The sequence below is a fragment of the Acinonyx jubatus genome, chromosome A3 (genome assembly GCF_027475565.1).
Source record: "Acinonyx jubatus isolate Ajub_Pintada_27869175 chromosome A3, VMU_Ajub_asm_v1.0, whole genome shotgun sequence".
Classification (NCBI taxonomy): Eukaryota; Metazoa; Chordata; class Mammalia; order Carnivora; family Felidae; genus Acinonyx; species Acinonyx jubatus.
This window is the reverse complement of record NC_069388.1, coordinates 8,903,811-8,923,286: the sequence shown is the minus strand read 5'-3', so window position 1 is coordinate 8,923,286 and position 19,476 is coordinate 8,903,811. Positions and strand designations below refer to the sequence as shown.

The following is a 19,476-nucleotide window of genomic DNA, read 5'->3' as shown; positions in this document are numbered from 1 at the left end:
TAAACATTAAAAAATATTTTTTTAAAAAAATAGAGACAAGGAAAAGAAAAAAAAAAACAAAACCTCCGGTTCTAAGCTTGGTAACACACAAAGCTCTCAGGTCCTGTGTAAAAGCGTACATGAAAAATATCTCCCCAATTTCTGATTTCTCTCCCTGAGCAGAGTGAAGCCTCCACACTGAGGGGAGAGATGCCTGGCTCAGGACTTCTTGGTGATTATAAATTCTTCATCAACCCTGGATTAAGTTTTTAAAAGGGATTTTTCTTCTTCTTCTTCTTCTTCTTCTTCTTTTTTTTTTTTTTTTGAGTTACCGTGATCATAATTTTCAGATTTTCGACTACTTGTAAAACTTTTTTTTTCTTCCCCTCTCACAGCGAAGGTCAGTCACTTTTAAGATATAAGAGAATTTGAGAACAGATTAATGACAAAGACAAATGATGATTTTTATTTTAGCGGAAGTTTCGGTGCGTTCTCTCCCCGGCCAGGGTACCAATAATAAAGTACACTTGACATATAGCTGCGCGAGTTCCTCGCTTTAAAGTTCAACAATGGATCAAAAGAACGAATTCTCTCTTTAAAAAGAAATGTCCTGGAAGGAAAATAAAAGGAAGGTTGGGGGGGGACCTCATCCATCCCTTTTGTCCTGTTCTCTTCTCTTTGTGGCCCAGAGACAGAGCATTGAGTGACTTCTTCAGAAAAGAGATCAGTGAAATTGTCACTTGATTACTTCTCCTTGATTAGCATTTATAAGAGCCCTGTGATACAGTATTTGCATTCCTATTTAGCCGTGATTTTTGTGGGGCACCAATGATTAAACTTGTCACAGGGCTTGATTGACGGGGTCAGATCTTCACTTTCTACTCTTTTGAAATTAAAAACAAATGTGTCAGTTCCCTTCATGGGCCGGAGCGCCGTGAAGCTCGCCTGCCTTGTCATTGCAGATAGGTCAGGAATGTTTTAATTTTAGGGATGGATTCTGCTTGTCAAGTAGAGTGTGATGGCGTGTGGTTCTGGAGATGAGATGTGAAGGGTGTAAAACAAAGAAGGGGAAGAACAAAGACAAAGACACTCACATTATTAGACAGATTTAATTAGTCTGAATGGATATTATGCTAGATGAAGCAGTGAGCTGTGAAATTAACCCTTGATTACGGATTGGCGGATCATACTCATAAAGAGAATCAAACCTTTGTGGAGAGACGGGAGGTGTGATTCAGTTTTCTCTACCCTTCTGGGTTGCGCGCCAGATCCCCACCCCCATGCCCCACCCCCCTGTACTTCAACACCAGAATCTGTGCAAGAAAACGTACGTGTTCACCTTTAGCTCCTGCCAGCAGCAGGTGTATCCAGAGAAGGAATTCCTCTCTGCAGGTTTAGAGAAGGCAACAAGCCAACGGCGGTTGGAGGTGAAGCTAAGGGGCTCACGATGACACAGATTTCCCATTCCAAGGTAGAGACTCCGAATAGCTAAGGTGGAGCGAGAGCTGTTGGTTTTGAGCATCTGCACCGAAGAGCGCTATTAACTGCAATGGAGGGCACCTCCCAGGAACGTCTTTGACATAATCTCCCTACCATGTCTCTACCTCTCCATGATCTTCCCCAGCGAATCCCAGTTACATGGGGACTCCAAGGGATTCCAAACATATGAGCGAGAGATAGGAGCCTCAGAAGCCCGATCCAACATTGGTGGCCAGTTAAGCAAAACTCACCTGTGCTAAGGACCTCAACAAGAAAAGGACGGTTGTGAGTGACAGGGTACAAAAGAAGCTATGTGAGTCTGAGATAATACGGGCTTCTAGAAGTCCATTAATTATCCAAACTATCAAAAGGGTATGAACTCTGCTGAGAAAGGCCTTGTATAAGCTGTGCCATCTAACGTCTCCATCTTTAAGTGGCTTGATCTAGATCATTCCCTAAGCACCAATTCCAGGAATGGGAAGTCTCTGAGGGCATCATACAGAGGAGGAGTGTCTGTTAGGCTGCCCAGAGTCACGTGGAAAGTCAGCAAATTAGGAACTGAAGAAATGGAGTTCAAGAACTTGCTCTGTGAGCCTCCCCCAAACTCTGTCTTCTCATTGGCTAACTGGGGAGGGGGGAGACAGCTCCTTTTCTAACAACCTCTCGTGACCGTGTTGAGGGTGAAGTATGAACTATGTACCCAACGTGCCAGAAAGGCACCATGTGTTGTTATCACGATAGCTCAGTGTAGAAAACATGGCACCAACTCTAAGTCACTTCTCTGGCTCAACCTCTCACCTTGGTGTCTAAATGGCTCCACAAGGAAACTCCTGGTTGAGGAATGCCCTGAACAAGCAGTTCCCAAATGTGGTCTTGGGGCACTGGATCAATTGCTTTCAATGGAAAACAATTTATTCCCAATCATTGTTGAAGGCGGAGAGTGGTCAAGGAGCTCGCTGGCACCACACTGGAATTTCCTGAATGTTAGAGACAGAAGGGAAATTGTTGCTGTTGTTGTTGTTTCTTTGAGAGAGAGACAGAGCACAAGCTGGGGAGGGACAGAGAGAGAGGGAGACACAGAATCCAAAGCAGGCTCCAGGCTCTGAGCTGTCAGCGCAGAGCCCAACATGGGGCTCGAACCCACAAACTGCGAGATCATGACCTGAGCCGAAGTCGGATGCCTAACCGACAGAGGCACCCAGGCGCCCCAAAGACAGAAGGGGAATTGTAATTGTAACCCTGGCTCTGTCTGTAGGAATATCGTGAGCATGAACAGCATGCTTCATAGGCCAGGGTGGGGAAAACGCAGAGAATCACTGCTCTACCGGGAAATGCGAGGGTCCCTGGATTAGCATGTGCTCTGGGTGACCAGACTGTAGAGTTCATACTGCTTCGGGTAGATGGTTGTATCTCAAGGTCCTTTGGCTTATGGTCTCCGGAAAGTCAGACTATTTCTACAGGTAAACACAGCTACATTCATCACTCCTTGGAAATGAGAATTGTTTTCTTCCCAAAGATGACGTTCTGCTTCTGAAGAAATTTCTTTCTTAGCCTCGAGTAATAAAAGAAATAACCTGCAGTCTCCAATTTGACTTTGCTGAGTTTTAGAGGAAGGGACTTTTAAGAAAGCAGTTTAGGAGGGGATTGGGAACATTTGGTAACCTCGCTCTTGAATATGCACAGAGTGATTTAGATGATACTTGGATGATCTCTCTCTCTCTCTTTTGTATGGTTACATGTTTTAAAGCATATTCACCTGTGTGTGTGTGCACATGCGTGTATGTGTGTGCTTCCGGGTTTCTTAACTTTAGCACCATTTTGTGGGCTGGATCCTTCTTTGCTGTGGGGGCTGTCCTGTGCATTGCAAGATGCTTAACAGTATCTCTGGTTTCTACCTACTAGATGTGAGTATCATCACTACCCCTGTGGGACAACTAAAATGTCTCCAGACATTTCCAAGTGGTCCCTGGAGGTCACTTGTACCCCAATGTTTATAGCAGCACTTTCAACAATAGCCAAATTATGGAAGGAGCCTAAATGTCCATCAACTGACGAATGGATAAAGAAATTGTGGTTTATATACACAATGGAATACTACGTGGAATGAGAAAGAATGAAATCTGGCCTTTTGCAGCAACATGGATGGAACTGGAGGGTGTTGTGCTAAGTGAAATAAGTCCTACAGAGAAAGACAGATAGCATATGTCTTCACTCTTACATGGATCCTGAGAAACTTAACAGAAGACCATGGGGGAGGGGGAGAAAAAAAAAGAGGTTAGAGAGGGAGGGAGCCAAAACATAAGAGACCCCTAAAAACTGAGAACAAACTGAGAGTTGATGGGGGGTGGGAGGGAGGGGAGGGTGGGTGATGGGTAATGAAGAGAGCACCTGTTGGGATGAGCACTGGGTGTTGTACGGAAACCAATTTGACAATAAATTTCATATTTAAAAAAAAAACCCAGTTGAGAAGCACTGATATATATCTATTATTGCACAGATATGATTACTTAGGATAAGGCAAAAACAAAAGCGATTCCCATTAAAGAAACATATTAGGTTAACACAAATAGTAGAGACAATACAGGTGTGTGTGATCGAGAGAATACAAGTTGAGACGAATAGAATACAGACATCAAGAAGGTTGTCCGTGACAGAAAGAAGTGTAGGGAACACTGGTCTAGTCTTCCATCCACATTTGACAGATGGGGATAATTGACATCCAGAACACGGGAAGGATTTGACAAAAACCACTCAGCTGTTTGCCCTTGTGTTAATCGAACCTATACTAAGCACCTGCTATGTGACTGGTCGTGTTTTAAGCTCTTCACAGTTAGCAGCTCATTTGATATGTACAACAACCTTGTGACGCGGGAGTTATTGTCATTCCCACTCAGCAGAAGAGAAGGAAATATGTGAATCGAGTCTCTGGTGGAAGGAGGAAGGTGATACGCCATTTGGTGGCGCTGTGGATAGAGCGTGTGATTTATCATTGACGCCTTCATGCCATAGTCAAGATTTTCTCCTAAAGCCTACTCTGTGCCCACAGCATGCTCCATCTGACCCAGAATAAATGCTTAAGTCATGTCGGCTCTTATTATCAGCTGTTATGCCCGGGGTTCTGTGTGCCGTTGCTGCATTAAGAGAGGAAGAGGAGAGCTGCCATTTTGGCATATTATTCACGCCAACCTGGAGAATCTCTTTCCTCACTTGGGCTTCCAGAGTTTCCTTTCCCATCAGAGAAAAGCAAGAAGGTTGTAAGTTAGGAATACTTCAGGCTACAAATAAGACATAACTCACAGTGATCTAAATGAATCATGATTGTCCTCTCTCGCCATCCCGACATCCAGAAGGCGAGAGCTGTGGGATTGGGCCTGTGGGTTAGTGACGTTAGCAGGCGTCTCTGTGAGTCTCTTGATCGTTGCCTCCAGGTAGCAAGACGACTGCTCCCATTAGACATGGTGGCCATCTTCAAGGTAGGGGAAAGAGTGAGATAACTCTGCTGGCCACCTCTTCCCCTCTTCTCAGGGGGCAAGTCTTTCCCGGAAACCCAGAGGAATTCCACTCAGACGTCCACAGTCAGACTGTGTAGCTTTGTCACCCCTGGCTGCAAGACCCTGTGACATGAGTACTTGGTTAGGCAAATTGCCACAGAAAACAAAGCCAGGATTTTATGAGCAGGGAAGAAGGGGGATGGATATTGAGTAGGCGACGGTAGGATCTGTCCCAAGGACTATCCTGGTGGCAAGGATGCACTGTCACCCCTCTTCTCCCTTCCTCCCCCAGGCCCTCCTTTCCCAGCAGCCAGCGGGGGGGTTAGCGACCCATTTTCCATTCCAAAGGAGCATTCATCAATCACCACATGTGGACTATGTAAATATTGTTTGGGCCAAAAAGGTCCTGGGTGCAAGGGATTATGTAAACACTGTTAGATGCTGTCGTCATCATCACCATCATCACCACCACAAACATGACCCTTGGAGCACTGGCCGTGACGGCTAGGTATTTCAGATACAGCATCGCATGTAATTGTCAGAAGGACCCCACAGCGTTACCACTCACGCTTTACAGAAGAGGCAATTGAGTGCGCAAGAGGCAAAGTGGTTCGTTTAAACTCACTTCACAAGTGGCAGATGTGGGCTTGAACCCGAGCCAGAGGAACCCCCAAGGCTCCGCCTCCACCCTCGAGGTGTTAACAACACCACCAGCATCGCCGTATCAAGACTGAGCGCCACGAGAAGTCGTTTCCCAGCACTGCAAGATCCAATAATAACAAGTACGTGGTCCTGGAAATCGGGTTTAGAAGGATTAACAAGGAAGACGGGTCTCTCGAAGGCCAGATGTAGTCAAGCAAGACACTTGAGCTGCCCCTGAAGAGATGTTTGACCCGATTTCCACGTGTAGTGGCTATTAAGGCCAGTGCGGGCTCCTGGCTACAACAAACACAGAGACGTGATCGGAACTGAGGAAGTCTGGACAGCCACAAGGCTGGCAGAAACCACTCAGCTCTGTGGAGATGTCGTTGGAGTCTCTGGGAACTCCTGAGGTCTCTCGGGGCCCGTTGGCAATCCTGTGCCCATCTGGCTGGGCACCCAGGGCCTCAGTCATTCGCGGTGCTTTGGCCGAGCTGAGAGTGGGCAGATCTGGAGACCCAGCAGCTTGAGGGAACACCAGGGCCACCCCGGCTTCTGGGAGTGTTTGTTCAGACTGGCCTGCCTCGACCCACACCCAAAATTCCTCCAAGCGGAAAAAGAGAATGTGTGCTTCCTTTTCACATGGTGTTTCTAAATGCCCGTGAATATAAAAGAAAGGAAACAAAACCAAGAAAGTCCATACCAGAAAAAAAAAAAAAAAAAAAAAGACAGGAAACTTTCTGAACCAGGAATCTCTCCCTTTCTTAAGGGATTTCCCATTTGGTTTGGAAACCATACTGGCTCTTTAAAAACTTAGATGAGGGATTACGTTAACTGGGTGCAAGTCCGTGTGAGCCCATGTGATCATCAATTTCTGAGTACTGACTGTGCGCCAGGCCTCGTGCAAGATTCTAGAGCAAGACGCTGGGAAACGCAGGCGAGGAAGATCGAGGGGGAACCTACTAGCAAAGGAAGCAATGAAGTGCTCACTACGACCAGGACAAAGGGGTGACGTGTGCACCAACGCGATGGCCCTCTCCTTATTTGTTTCTCGTTTTACAGAATGATGAATGTATAGGGCACGAAGACCTTTAAACAAAAGTTAAAACTGGGGGTGCCTGGGCGGCCTAGTTGGTTAAGCGTCCAACTCTTGATCTCGTCTCAGGTCACAATCTCACAGTTTGTGAGTTCGAGCCCCACGCCAGGCTCCGTGCTACAGTATGGAGCCCCGCTTGAGATTCAATCTCTCTCTCTCTCTCTCTCTCTCTGCCCCTCGCCTGCTCATGTGCTCTCTCTCTCTCTCTCTCTCAAAACAAATAAATAAACTTAAAAAAAATTGTTTTAGGGTTGCCTGGGTGGCTCCATCGGTTGAGCGTCCGACTTCGGCTCAGGTCATGATCTCACAGTTCGTGGGTTCGAGCCCCGCGTCAGGCTCCATGCTGACAGCTCAGAACCTGGAGCCTGCTTCAGATTCTGTGTCTCCTTCTCTCTCTGCCTCTCCCCCGCTCGCACTTTGTCTCACTCCGTTTCTCAAAAATAAATACATGTAAAAAAAATTTTTTTTAATTGTTTCAAGTTAAAACTGATCCATATGAGAAACCAAACTTAGGAATGGCATTACAGTATGTTGCCAAAGAGCACTGATTTGCAAACCTAACTTTCCTAACTTTTAGGCCCCCTTCCCCTACTTACTCATTGTGTGACTTCGGGCAAATCACTTTACTACTCTGAGACCTGGTTTCCTCATCTGTAAGAGGGGCGCGATGATAATACTCCCTACCCCCCAGATCCACTGTGAAAATGTGTTAAGATGATGAAAGAGAAGCACTCAGCACAATACCTGGCCCATAATAAGTTCCCCGTTAATTTTTGTTTTTAATAACAATGATGATGACGTACTATGTTCATCGTTAAGCTTAGTGCAGAGTCTGGAATACAGTAAGCACTCGATTATGGTCTGCCACGGTTGTTATTGTTGCTGCTACGGTTAAAGTATGTAACCCCGCGTCTGGCAAAACATAACCACTCAATGATCATGGCAGTCACCTCATAGATCCCCGATGTGTGAGTGTGAAAACCTTGTTATGGGGCAATCTCTGGGAGACTGATGCTATGGAATCCCCATCCATGGTTAATGGCGGTCGGTAATGTGCCTCCTTTCTTTTCACCTGCACCAAACTACCCTAATTCCCGCGGGCCTGCCCAAAGTCATCAGAAAGGCAAAATTCACCAAACCGAAGCCAGAAGCTCCAAGGCTGCCCTGGGTAGGGCCCACTCTACCCCATGGTCTATCTCTGCTTCTACACCTGACACTGTGCATAGCACACCTGGATAAAGATGCTGAGACTCTGGCCCCAGGGTTTATTTCAACTGGGTTTTCCTTCCTTCTCATGTATTCTTGGCCCAGAAACTCTGTAGGATCCTGCTGCAAGCCTCAGGTTTCCTTTGGAGTCCCATCTTCTTGCTCCCTTTCTCCTTGCCTCCCCCCATATAAAGCCTTCCATTACTCCAAAGCCCAACTGCTACACTGCCTCCTCTAGAAAGCCTCCCGGGATCCTTTCTTTTCCCAAACTAGAAAAGATCCTCTCCTCCTCTGGGCACCTACAGAATGTTCTGGTGTGACACGTATCTTGGTTTATAATCCTGCATATGTTAGTCAGGACTATAGATGACACATGAGAGAAAATCCACTAGAACCAGTTTAAGCCCAGAGCAATTTCCTGGCTCCTGTGAAGGTCAAGGAGGTCAACCAGATTCAGGCAAAGCTGGATCCCCTGCTTAAGTGGTGCCATTGGGAATCTGGCCTTCTGTGCCACTCAGATATTGTTTCCTCCACAGGAGTGTAATTCCCAAGCACGTTCTCCACCATGTGGTGGTTCAGAAACCATCCCGGGGCTGAGGAAGCCCAAGGATGAGCCTCTCCAAAGAAAAGAGTTCCAGCAAAAATCTTTCATTGGATTGACTTGGGTCATGTGTCCATCCCTGGACCAATCACTGTGGCCAGGAGATGAGAACCACAGGGATTGGCCAGACTAGAATCCCGCCCTGCCCTGTATCTTGGCAGTGGAGTGAGCCCAACACGAGCATCTGGCCTGAGAACAGAGAGGTGGGTCCCCAGAGGAAACCAGCATTGTAACCCAGAGGGAACAACGATTACCTGAGGCAGGTGTGAAATCCCTGATGATTCACCTTTTGGTACCTCACAGATCCTTCCATTTTGTTTCTCATAAGATAAATGCTCGGTAAAATTAGCAAATAAATGGGAAACTACCAAGTGATGGGGCTAAAGAACTTACCCACTGGTTTTGTGTATTTCCTCTTCTGAAACCGTCATCCTGGCCACGGAGGTCACACGTCCCTTTGCGTATTTCTCCGACTAAGTCTTTTAAGGAAAATCTCAGCGCACTACACATCACACAGCCTTCCGTCTGGAGGCAGAAATTATGCAGGCGATACTAATGTTTAATAATCCAAAGTGCCTTGCTCACTATAAAAAAAAAAAAATGTTGTTTTTAACCTAATAAGAAAGAATTCACTTTGACCTAGTCCTTGACCTCTTTGCGTGCATCTTTTCTTTCCAGCCATTTCTGGTCCCGAAAAAGAACGGGCAGGATTTCTGGCATCCTTTATGCTTCTGTTATTAAAAGCAGGATCAGTTAATAAATAATTATGATGCTTAGTTTCCAGGGAACAAGGAGATAAGGGCAGAACACTTGAGTGTCACAAATTACACGCTACAGTCTAGATTTTCACCCAGAGTGGAGAACAACCTTGCACTCTTTTTCTTTCCCGTGGCATGAATTGTTCTAAGTATACGTGCAAGATCCTCTATCCCCAAAGATATGAGTTGGAAGCACTGTGTCTGTCCTTTCAATTCCAAGAAGCATTTGCAGTTACGCGTTCCCACCCCCCTTGTTTTCAAACTGAATTGTTTCAGCGGTCGCATGGTGTGTCAGCTTGTAAGTCTATAAAACAGTTTTATACCAGCTGGAGATTCAACATGCTACATGAATACATAACAGTGCCTAACCAAGGAGGTTTGTAATTCAGTAATTAGCTGTAATTAATGAACACAAAGTGAAGACTCATTTACAGTTTAAATTATCACATTAGCTCCTGTCACCCTCTATGTACACAAAACAGCAGGAATTCAATTATTTTTATTCTTCAAAGCTAATTTAAAATTTAAGGGATGCCATTACATGAAATAATAGGTAGGAAATGTAATCGAAATCACTGGGAACAGTTGGCCGTCCTAAGAATAAAAAAAAAAAAAAAAATGTGATCGCTGACGATTTGGAAGTGTTTTTTCATCTGTGAACAGATGAGGGATTGAAATCTCTGCTCTTTTCAGTATATTTAATTTAAAAGAGGAAGCGAGTTCGGTGGCTGCTGAATCGCTTGGAATAATTGTAAAAGCAGTTGATAACTGATAATGCTGTTGATAGTAACAAGATGACAGCACGGAGGCTCACATTCCATTATCCTTAATGGGGGCTGAGTCTCCCGCAATCGCGCGGGGTTCCTGGAATTGTCACCCGTTTGTGATGCGTAACTTCAGCTTGGGAGACCCTACGTCACTGTCACATTGCTGCCGTCCTCAATTCTTTGTACGTACGGATGATAAATATCCTTTAATTCATCCGTCGAGCCCGGAGTCAGCAGCTCCTCTGTTCTCTGTGCCAGGACCACAGCAGTGGGCAAGACAGACCACGTTCTTGATCTCGTGGAGCCAACATTCCAGCGGGAAGAGACAGGCAATAGCCAGGGGTTCTCAAGGGGTTAATAGAATCGGGGGAAGCTTCACACATGTACGGATGGGTCCCTATCCTGGGTCCCTATCCTGTGTCCCTATCCTGGGTCCCTACCCTATGTCTGGGTCCCTATCCTGACCGATGGAAAGAAATCCTCTGGGAGGCAGGCCTGGGCATCGGGATTTTTAACGACTCCCTGGGTGAGTCTAATATGCCCCCGGAGTGGAGAATAAAACAACTGATAAATTAGCATTCACTGGAGATAAGTGCTATGAAAGAAGTGAGGCAAAGGAGTGTAGAAGGTGACGGGGGACAGGTGCCCACTCCAGACCGAGTGATCAGGGACGACTTCTCTGGGCAGGGACTGGTAAAAAGTGAGCCAACTCCTAAAAGATCGGGGAGGATGTTGTTCTAACCAGGGGTCGGCAGAACTTTCCCGCTTCCTTCCCCTCTCCTCCTCCTTCCGTTCCCTTCCCCTCCTCCCCTCATCCCCCTTCTTTTTCTTTCTCTTCTCCTTCCTTCCTCTCTTTCTCTTTCTTTCTGTCTTGGCATCTTCACCCTTTAAAATATAAACATTTTCTTAGCTCAGGGGCTATACAAAAATAAGCTACAAGCTGAATTTGGCCCACTCAAACCATGTTCTAGAAAAGAAGGTCCCGCCAGTGCAAAGGTCCTGAGGCAGATACGAATTTACTGTATCAGAGGAACAAAAAGAAGGCCTGAGTAGGTGGCGCTTAGGTGGAAAGGAGGAAGAGACGGAAGATGAGTCTATCGGCATGGGCAGGTGTTTAGATTTTATTTTTATATATGATGCAAAGTCCTTGGAAGATTTTCGGCAGGGAGTGAACGAGTGTGTGTGTGTGTGTGTGTGTGTGTGTGTGTGTGTAAAGGAGACAGTTATGTGTCCAGACTCACCACAGTCTATCTCCCTGGATCGGCCACTCATCTCCCTCCGTGGCAGTTTCCAGGAAGGAAAAACCCGCCCCATGCAGAGAGAATGCTGCGTCTGTTACTTTCAACTCCTCCCTGACTGCACTTTCTTTTCTCCCTCCTCTTCCCACGTTCATTTTTCTCTTTCCTTTAAATAGGCCACTCCACGCTGCACTGTCTAATTTTTCATAGGTGACCGACTGCTGAGTGGGGGTTTAGGTAGACAGAGGGAAGGCGCTGATAAGCCGGAGCGCGGATTCTATTAGGGAAATGCAGTGGTAATTAATGAATCCTGCCAGTAATTGGGAAGGTGTGAGTCCCCATAATATCGTAATGATACTCATCCGTCTGCGCACCCCCATCACTCTGAGCCATCCCTCACGGCTCTCTGATCTCAGACTCTTAGCCATGCAAATCTCCTGACAGGACGCTGTGTCTCTGTCTCCCTAATTGGGCAGCATAGAGTTGTTTATGGATATTGTCGGCATTTAGACCTCGGTTGGAGGTTGTTCAAAAATCGTTAGCGAAGTTGCCTTATCGGCGTTGTCAAATATGTGTTCCCCGGTTTCGATATCTGTTTTTAAGCGGAGGTGCGCGATGGAATTAAGCTGTGCGTTGTGTGGACCGGAGCTCCGCGTGTGATTGTTATCAAAGCGTTTCTGAAGTAAAACCCAATTTCCAGTAATTTCTCATCCCGCTTCGGATAAAACTTGGGTGTGCGGGCAGGAGCCGGATGCCTTTTTAATAGCACGTCCTTGGTTCTGCAGAGAACACTGGGTATGCGAATGCCATCCTGAGACAGGACCATTTGCAAACATTACGGTTTTGCATCCAGACGGGTTTCTAAACATCCATCACCGTTTAATTCCAAATGGGCACCTTTACTGGAAGCATTTGCCACATTTTCTTGCCAATATTTTCTCCTGCACGCAAGTGGCCACCCTTGCGTCTCCCCCAACCAAACGGAGTGATGAATTACTTGAAGTGCCGTGGATTTTTTTAAAGCCATTATAAATCTGGTAAGTGAGCCTTAATGTTTCTGTCACGGTGGTTAAGAGGGATCTTTCAAATATTTAGAAAACATGGGAAGTACCATTTTAATGTGTAATCAACACACTTTAAAAGTATTCAAATATGAAATAGTACAGTTCAGACTGCATCTTTATTAATCCCAAAGACGAGAGAAGTTTAAGAAACTCTGGTCTTCATTTTCTCCCCCGCCCAGAGGTTGAAGACACTTAGGTAACACAGATTCGGAAGTCTTCAGAATGCAGGTAGATTTAGAACCGGGCTCTTCCTCTCACTAGCTCCGTATGACCTTGATGAAATTATGTAGCCTCTCTGAGCTTCTGGTTTCTCACGGCTCACCAGTGCCTGGACGTCAGCTCAGGGTGAAAATGAGTTAACAGATATGAATGTGCGTGATACATGGGACAGGCTTTTGCAGTCAGGCTTTTGCAGGCTTTTGCAGGTAGTTCTGCCACTTACGGGCTGGGAGAACTTGGACAGATCACTTAACCCCTTCTGAGCCACTGTGGCCGCATCTGTAAAATGGGCCGGATAATACGAAGTTCACAGGGTAGGTGTGAGGAGCAGAGAGAGTGAGTTGAAAGGACCCGTGCTGACCTTGGGAACTAGCCGTGCCTCCAACAGTGGTGGCCCTGGACCGTTGAAACTCGTGGAGAGCACACGGGGCGCTCAGAAAACATGATGCCGAGAATGGAAGATCCTTAAGGCACCATCACATTTAAAAGATGATGGCCCCCGCTTTGCCTGTCTCTGCAGTCTCCAAACTTGACCTTTACGTTGGCTTTCATAGCTGTTGGGGAAAGCATCAGAGCAGCCACACCAGCTGTGTGAAGACCAAGGGGTGGACTGGAGTGAGGAAAAGCATCCCGGAGAAACTTTAAAGTCTAAATGAGGCAACCAACCATCCCAGTTTGCCTGGTACCCAGGGGTTTCCCCACACAGGGGACTAAAGCCAGCACAGCTCCAGGCAAACTACTACATCACCCCAAGTTTAAACAAAACTCCTCTTCCAGCTTCAAGCCCAAGGCTCTGGCAGGCCATGGTTTACTAAAGCTCCGGATCCCCAGAAAACCCTCATTTCCATTTCTAACTCTGGATTAGTGGTGTTTTTCTCTGTAGAGTGATCTGGAATGTTCTAGATATTCTCAAGAACCAGAAATGGCTGCTAGGCAATGACCTGCCTCCACAGTGGATTCTTCTACCTCAACTCCTCCAGAAGGTTCTATGGGTACCAATGACAGAGCTACTGATGGCCATCCCTCCTACCAACTGTGGTTCTGTTTAGTGTGTGATAAGGTGGAACCAGGCAGGAAAAAGCCAGGGTGAGTCCCTCAGTGCCAGCATTGCAGTGTTCTGCTGGAAATCACCAGGAAGCAATTGAGAAAGGTTGACGTGACCGGGAGGGCGCTCTAGGGAAGTCGGTTTGGCAGAAGTTAATCCAAGAGCCCCTGTCAGCATTTCAGGGACCGGCTTGTGGCTTCCTGTCCATCCACAACTAACACTGGCAGCCGCCTCAACCGTCCAGACCCACCGGAACATTCCTCTACGGACATCCCCATCGAGGAAGCATCTAGGTTATGTTGAAGGGTCCACAAGCCCTATAACCTTTAGTGCTTTTATTGCAAACCTCCCGGGGTGGTCTGGTTCAACAGCCAAGACTTTCTCACAAAAGTCCTTATTCATCCCATAGCAAACCAGCTGGATCATCTTTCAAATAAAGGTTTTATTTTGCAACTCCCCCCCCCCACGCCCCCGCCCTAGCCCAACGGCTGGCTCTTTTCCTTTTTTTTTTTTTTTTAATCACCGTCCCTTGCTCTCTTGGGTCTGAACGAAGAGCTACAACAAATCTGTCTGCCAGGAGACCTCTGTTGTGAGCACCAAGGCTTCTATGGTTCAGTAAACCAGTCTCAGACTGCCAGGGCCTCCAGCCTTGACTATGAATGTGCTGGCGTTTCACATTAAAGGTAAATAAATAAAGGGGGGAAGAAAAGAAAGGGAGAAACTCAAAGACTAAGGAGCTTCTCTGAATGCAACAGCTACCCAGGTTGGATGCAAAGTGCTGTGTAGAGGAATTGTCAAATGCTTGCGTAAACACATAAATAAGATAAATTTATTTTCATTATTCATATTTGGTGCTCTTTCCTTCCACTTATTTATGCTTTAAACAACAGTTACAGTAAATATAATGATAAAAAAGTGCCTACAGTTGCCAGGAAGATGGTCAAGAAACACTGATATACAACAATTCATGTTTCTTCTTGACGATCTCTAACGAATCTTAACTGGAGCCATGTTACGTTCCCATGTGAGTGATAAGCAATGATTTATTATGAAGTGTCATGAAATCGGAATGCCATACAGTGAGACATGAGCTAGTGGAAAATGTTTTCCCTGTTTCCCAACCTCATTACTCAAAGATGCAGTGTCCCTTTACCAAGCCTAATTTAACTGACTTTTTTGAGTACTGTACTCATTGGTGATGGAAATTGGCCAAGGGGAGGATGTCCAGCAAAGTCTGATGCCTAATGCCACGGCTGTAGTGTAGCTGGTGCCTGGGCTGGCCAGAAACCCTGGGACTGTGCGAATTGGCCGGCGTCCAGAAATACAATCCCAAGAATCATTTCAACTCTCTGCCAAAGCAGCAAAGATACTAATGCACTCAGGAAATGAAACCCACCACAGGAGAAGAAACCCAAAGGGCGACTTTGATGATTTTCGGACCTGGTTTTATCCACATGTCGGGCCATCCTACTTGGAACTCCTGCCTTAATTAAGTAAGACTTATCCAAGGACACAAGGGAGCCAGCTGAGCCCAGAGAAAGAGCACAGCCTTTAGAGCCATACTGAACAAGAGTGTTGACTCTTGAGAGGAGGAGTAAGGGGGTTGGGGGCCAACCTCTTGTATTAGTAAAGCATCCTCTCTTGTCAGGTGATGCCCCTTGTGGGACAGGCATCTGGGGCGTGCCTCTCGGGTGGGGTCCTTGGAAGTCCCAGATCCTGACATGACAGATGTGCTCCATTCAGGACGACTTCCCATTCCCCTAGACGTTTAATCTGCCCCCTCATGCTTTACTCTCCATGCTCTTACCAGGAGGGCCTCTCTCCTGTCTAGGGCTGGGCATCAGCAAGCAGCAGGAGAGCACATGACCTACTGACAGCTTGCACATCTTTTTTCCTTACCAAAACAGTGAGAGTGTAGGGAAGCTACTTGTCGCTCTTTTGCTCTGCCATCAGTCTCCCATATCTTTCCTCCTTCTCCATAGACATGAGTATAGACCAGAGAGTCTGCTGCATGAGCATTGTCCAAAAGGAAGTTAGGTGTTAATCTCCCCTCCTCACTGGAACCCAATCCTTCTCAAGTGCTTCTTGTAGAGTCACTCCCCCGGCTTCTGGGGCCCCCTTGACAGTTTTGCAATGAATTTCTCTAGTCCTTACCTAGATGGGCCAGTGGCAGGTAGGAACAATGGTGCTCGATGGCCTGTTCTACCACTTAATAAATCCCATGAAAATAACAGTTTCTCCACTCCCTTTTTATTTTTTTTAACTTTTTTATTTTGAAATAATTTTGGACTTCAAGTTGCAAAAATAGTAGGAAGAAGCTTCACCCAGCTCCCTGTAATGTTGACATCTTATCTAACCATGGTACAATGATCAAAACCAAGAAATGGGGACGCCTGGGTGGCTCAGTCAGTTGAGCATCCAACTTTGGCTCAGGTCATGATCTTACGGTCTGTGAGTTTGAACCCCGCGTTGGGCTCAGTGCTGACAGCTCAGAGCCTGGAGCTGCTTCAGATTCTGTGTCTCCCTCTCTCTCTCTGCCCCTCCCCTGCTCACACTCTCTCTCTCTCTCTCTCTCTCTCAAAAATAAATAAACATTAATACTTTTTCAAATTTAATTAAAAAAAACAGGAAATGAATAATGGTTCCATAATATTTACCAAACTCTAGACCTTATTTCAGTATTACCCACATTTCTTTTTGCTACTGCTCAATTTTGCTGATTTAGGCTCTCACGTTCAGTCGTGTCTCTTTCTCCTCCCATCTGTGAAAAATCCCACAATCTTCCTTTATCTTTTCTGACTTTAACACTGACCTCCGCTGGTCAGTTGCTTCATAGAATGCCTCCCAGTCTGGGTTTGTCTGACATCTCGTCATGATTAGATTGAAGCTATGCGCTTTGGGCAAGAATACCATAGCAATGACGGCCCTTCTTAGGGCATCATATCAGAGATTCCACGATGTTGATATGTCATTACCAATGACATTAATTTCATCACTTGGTGGCAACTTCCTTTAAAATACGAAGTGTGTGGCTTTACCATAGTCCTTAACTTTGTGGCGTTAGCCAAAGTTTCATAAAACAAAGAAACTCCATTCAGTTTCCAATTACACAAGCTGTGTGATTTTGGACATATAATTTAATGTTTCTCGGGACGATGTTTTCCTCACCTGGAAAAGGAAAACAATAACAACCACCTTTCAAGATGGCTGGAAAGATTAGTGACCATATAAGCAAAGTATTTGGCAGGTGGCCCAGCAGACCCTCAAAAGAGGTGGGTGGGGGGATGGGCTAGATGGGTGATGGGTATTAAGAAGGGCACTTGTTGGGATGAGCACTGGCTATTGTATGTAAGTGATGAATCTCTGAATTCTACTTCTGAAACCAATATTGCACTGTATATTCACTAATTAAAATTTAAGTAAAAATAATAAATGATGCCATGTATATAAAAAAATTTTTAGAAAGACACTAATGAATTATAATTATGTAGCAGATAACAATTACATGAAATAAATGAAAATCACCCACAAAGAATGAATTCTTGTTTAAAGCATATTAGGTACTATTTATGAAAAAGGCTGAATACTTGAACTGGGATGAAAGAAAATTTGAAATAAAGTTCCTTAATTTTAGATTAAAAAAAAAAGAGGATCCCTCTAAAAACTTGTTGGGCAATTTACACACCTTTACAAAACACGATGTGTGTAATCATCACTTATTTACAGAGAAGACGGGAGCAAGCTTTATCACTTGATTCTCCTCTGTAGATCTCTGATGACTCAGCACCTCCCACAAACACTTTGCTGTGGTCCTCCCCAGATCACCCCAGACCACTTTTTTTTTTATTTTTTTAAATGTTGATTTACTTTTCAGAGAGACAGACAGAGAGAGAGAGAGAGAGAGAGAGAGCAAGTGGGGGAGGGGCAGAGAGAGAGGGAAACAAAGAATCCTTAGCAGGCTCCAAGCTAACCCCAGGCCACTTTTTGATGTCATCAGTAATGACCCTTAACTGCTGGGCCATACACAAAGGCAGGATCACATGGCAGTTAGACATACGGTCCCCAGAGTCAGAAAGTTCTTGGTTCACATCCGAGCTGGGCAAGCTGCTTAGATTCTCTTTGCCTCAGTATCCTCCTCTCCACCCACAGGGTTGTTGTAAGGGTTAAAGGAACAGTAATAGCTCTCAGCATGGTGCCCACCATGTAGTAAGCATGCAATAGTTATATAATTATCTGTAACTCCCATTTACTCATTCAACAAATATTCCTGAGGCACCCACCATTAGTCAGGCACTGTTGAAGACTCTGGCAATAGCCCCTGAAGAAGGCAACATATGTCCCTGGCCTCATTGAGTTTATGTTAAAATGACAAAAAAAAAAAAAAAAAGAAAGAAACAGACAAAAAAACTTTACATAGACAAAAATAAGGAAATAAGTAGTATCCTATCACATTTCTTAAGCAATGTGTTGGGTAAATGAACTTACCAACACTCCCCCAAACAAGTCTGCATCCTTATACCTGGCTGTTCCCTCCACATGGAATACCGTCTGCCCCATCTTCCTCCGTTAAAGTCCTCCCCTTCTTCAAGGCCTACCTCAGCTTCCCTCGATTTCCTTTATTGTTTCCTGATTCTTCAATTATACATGATTACTGCCTTGTGGGACCCACCTCCTCCCCCACCCCATTAAGAGTGTCCCAGGGTCTGCTCTGCAATGCTTATTATTTATGCACACATTAACCACTCGCCATCCGCCTCTGGTACAGCCATAACTTCCGTTTGGCAACACTGATCTATTTTTTGTTACATGGTTTGTGTTCCACCTTCTTCACCAGATTGTAAATGGGTTCCCTGTGGGCAGAGACCACATCTGCCTAATATACTTGCTGAGGCCTTCTTATTGAAATCAGGGCCTGACATGAGTAAGTGTTCAAGTGTTTGTTGATGGAACAAATACATCAATAAACGGCCATGTCTTAACCCTCTTGCTGAATCGTGACTCTTAGAAGGGAGTGGTTACGCCTTACTCGTTTAATACTTATTGAAATGAATTGAGACATAGCAATACTGGATATATTTGCTCCACTAATTATTTCGCTTGTGCTTTTGATCTCTTCATTTCACCATCTTTAAAACACATCTTCCTCTCTCTCTCTCCTTAGAGAGTTTTTGCTACATTGCAAGAGTTATGTGAAGGTAAGAAGAAGGAATACCTGCGGCACCTAGGTGGCTCAATCAGTAAAGCATCAGACTCTTCATTTTGACTCAAGTCGTGATCTCACGGTTCGTGAGTTCGAGCTCCATGTGGGGCTCTGCACTGACAGCGTGGAGCCTGCTTGGGATTCTCTGTCTCCCTCTCTCTCTGTCCCTCCTCTACTCGTGTGAGAACACACGTGTGCACTCTCTCTCGCAAACACGCTTTTAAAAAGAATGGATACATGTAAGGCATTTGGATTGCCTTGACAATGAAGTGCTTCAAAAATCACAGGGATTGCTTTTTGTTGCTGATGTATACTTATACAAAACCCATCTGTCCCTATCCTATTATTGTTGATGATTTAATAAGGGATTATTACTAATTTTACTGGAAAGGAAACTCTGAAGACCACATTTTTCTCTCTAGTAGTCATTTAGGCTGCCAGGAAACGAAAAGAAAAAGTGCCAAGCTGTGGCTTTGAGAGTTCATCCTTTCCTTACAATGCCCTTCTCTTCTCTCCCCCTTAACATCACTCTCCATTCTCAAAAGCCAGTTAATGGGGGGTGGGAGGGAGGGGAAAGTGGGTGAGGGGCATTGACGAGGGCACCTGTTGGGATGAGCACTGGGTGTTGTATGGAAACCAATTTGACAATAAATTTCATATAAAAAAATAAATAAATGAATAAACACAAAAAACA

At 45.4% G+C, this 19,476-nt stretch overlaps 1 protein-coding gene and 1 long non-coding RNA gene across 3 annotated transcripts in view; one reads left to right on the top strand and one right to left on the bottom strand.

Annotated features, from left to right (window-relative positions):
• Positions 1–19,476, top strand: part of TSHZ2 (teashirt zinc finger homeobox 2) — a 449,904-nt gene that overhangs the window by 410,026 nt on the left and 20,402 nt on the right. The gene's annotated exons all lie outside the window — the stretch shown is intronic.
• LOC128311088 (uncharacterized) lies at positions 70–2,474 on the bottom strand. Its single transcript, XR_008289040.1, has 3 exons — positions 1,710–2,474; positions 1,319–1,501; positions 70–1,187 (listed from the first exon to the last, which is right to left on the bottom strand). It is a non-coding gene; the product is annotated as an uncharacterized LOC128311088 (long non-coding RNA).